Below are 3,094 nucleotides of genomic sequence, written 5' to 3' on the forward strand. Positions count from 1 at the left end.
TGAAAAGCAAGCTTATTTTTTCAGATTTTAAGCAAATTTGGATCCAAGGTTTTGTTTTGTTTATTTGTTTTCTTTTGAGAGTATTTTCAGGAAATATCCTGGGACTATTTTTATAGTTCTCCTTTAATACTTATTGCTATCAGCTCTGTTTCTTCTCCTGCCTACACATTTTCCCTTAGTCTTTCCAGAAGTTACCCTGAAGGCAGAACTGCAAGTGAAGCTCAGGGGTTACATATCTGCACCTGCAGCTTGGGAATTTCATTGATCTGCCCAAAGTGCTCCCAGATGGGCACGTCTTCCTGCTGCCTCTGCCATGCAGGACACCAATCCACTCCCTGCTGTGGCCAGGTAGCAGCAAGAACTCAGTTTTTCCTTTTTATAAAATGGGTTTCAGGAAATCCTTATTCACCTGCAGAAAACTGTGCAATTCTTAATCTGTTTTTAACCAAAAGAATGACTTGAACTTCTAGGATTAGAATACTCATAGGGTAACAGGGTGATGAATCTGAATTTCTGCTTCATTTCTCTTTTAAATTGAAGAAAGGCTATGAAATGCTACTGAGTAAAGTCAGACTGGCATGTGGAACTGCAGGGTTTCTCTCAGTTCATTATTGTTCCTTTTGTTCTTCCTTCCAGACTCTTTCCTCCTGTTGTGTATTTTTTCCTCTCTTTTTCCTTTCCAAGTATGGAGGCCCAGCAGAAGAGGCACTGCCTATTCTCTGGTCTTTCTCTACCATAACCACAATCAGTTTACTAAAACAAATTGCGCATGTTGTACCGAGACGAGTGTACTGGAGAGAATTCTTTAGCATTTGAAGCTGTACATTAAATTTTGGTGTGATTTTAACTTAAATGTTTTTCTGAAGTAATCAAACTCATTCTACCCTTCTTGCTCTCCTACTCCTTTTATACCTACTTTCTCTTTCCTGGTTCTACCTCCTATTTCTTTTCATTTACAATGATCCACTGTCTCCTCTTGCCTTTGACACAGGGGTTTATTTTGCCTTTCACACATATAGTTCTTTTCCATTTGTACTCTTTCATTGTTGCCCTGGCTTCTTCTCATCATCCCCAGCTGGCTATTCCTGAGGAACGAAGCAATGAAATTGAATGAGATGCCACGGTACGCAGACCAAAGCTTGACTGCAAGAAAAGTTCTGAACCTAATGGTTTTTGGATATCAAATAATAGAAGGGGAAAAACTGGGCATATTGATCGCAGCATGACCAAGAATGACAATGTGATACAGCTGTGGAAAAATCAAATGCAGTCCTAGGATGTATTTAGAGAAGCATTTGTAACAGAAATATGAAAGCACTTAATACTGTTATATGCAGGACGCTGGTATTCATTTAGAATATTGAGTTCAATTCTGGTCACTCGTGGAGTAAAAATGCATTTAAATTAGAATGAATATCACCAAAGAGTAATAAGTGACTTGAAAATTTTGAGATACCACCTGATCTAGCAGATGTCTTGTCCTATACACCCAATTTATTCATGTTCCACCTGACTTTTAAAACGGAAGTGGGCTGCTGCCAGCACAGGCTTCCTTAAACATTTCAAAGATAGCTGATCCCCCCCAAACCCACATTGGTTCTAGATCCTGAACAAGATTAATCATTCTCAGGTTTGTCACGACTGTAAATAAAATGTTCTTATATTTGGCATCATCATGGAGGAGGATGTGGAGGGCAGCACCACTTCTGTGCCTGGAGGATGGGCCCTGTGGCATGGACGGGTGTTGGAGTGGTGTTCAAGCAGCCCTAGCAACACCTTGAACAGGCTCTAGCCTGTGGGAAGGCCACGTGGGATCAGCTCAGGGTAACCCACAGCACCTAGGCACTGTTATTACATTCTCAAACTGTACAGTTTTAAGAGTGTTCTGTGGATTTTCAGCTCAGCCTCACGTGCCATGAGTGCATCATAGAATAGGGTGAGAATCACTCTTAACAGCAGCTGGAATCCATAACGCATTGGGGCACAGAGGACAGCTGTGTTAGGATAAAAAATGCAGAGTCTTACTTATTTAGAAGAAGAAGTTGTCCACCACACTTGCCATAGGTTGCTATACATTTCACTGCTTGTTCTCTCTGCTATTGCTCCTTCAGAGCCTACTAGACCCATAGACCCTGCCTGGATTTCACAGCTTAATTCTTTGTTAAACCAACTGTTAATGATTACAGTAATCTGTTAATCCGAATTGGTCCTATTCCATTTTCTAGGAACGGAATCCTTTGAAACCTTTCTTTTCCCTGTCAGAAATTCTTTTGTTTTCATTCTTTTTCCTCCTGAGAGATGGCTGGACGAGCAGGTAACTTCCTAATATTCTCCTAGCACAGCAGAACAGGTTGAGCCCATTGAATTTATAAGTTACAGTTCTCCCAGTCTTCACGGTTTTTCTGTTCAGTTATCAGTTATCTAATTTTTCATTAGAAGTAGAGGCAGTGTTCCTTTACTGACCTTGTTGATGACAAGTGATCTCCTTTCTCTGCACTAGTTTTTAAAAAATCAAGTTCTCTAAGTCCTGTTCCAAAGTTTTTCTAGGATCTGCGTCAAACCAACACCAATATAATAGCCTTATTACCCATGTAGTCCATTAAGCTATGGGCAGTTATTGAGCTGTTCCGTGACTTACTGAAGTTGTTTCCCACCCAACTTCCCCAGTTTAAGAGATAACACCTGCCTTACAGTGGTTATCTCGCCTTCCTTCAACAAGGCACTGCTTCCACCAGTAAAGGGATGAAACTGTGGGAGTGTGGGGAGATGAGGGAGTGTGAGAGTGGATCAACCAGTTGATGCACTGACTACAGAAGGAATTCCAGATTTCTGCCTTATCCACTGTGGAGAAGGAGAGCTCCTTGCTGCTGAGTCCTCCTCTCGGTGATGAGAAACTTTCTGCACGTAAGCTGGCACAGTAAAAGCTTTGTGGCAGACTATTTAGACTGGTTGATTTAAAATAACTTAAAATAGCTATTGAAAGATTGTGTTTTAATACCTGTATTAAAACAGGTATTAAATACCCTAATATTGAATCATTTTTATTAAGAAAAAAAAATTGCCTTTTCCATATTGTTATTTTTGGCTTTAATTG

This window comes from Numida meleagris, chromosome 19 (genome assembly GCF_002078875.1).
Source record: "Numida meleagris isolate 19003 breed g44 Domestic line chromosome 19, NumMel1.0, whole genome shotgun sequence".
In the NCBI taxonomy this organism is placed as follows: Eukaryota; Metazoa; Chordata; class Aves; order Galliformes; family Numididae; genus Numida; species Numida meleagris.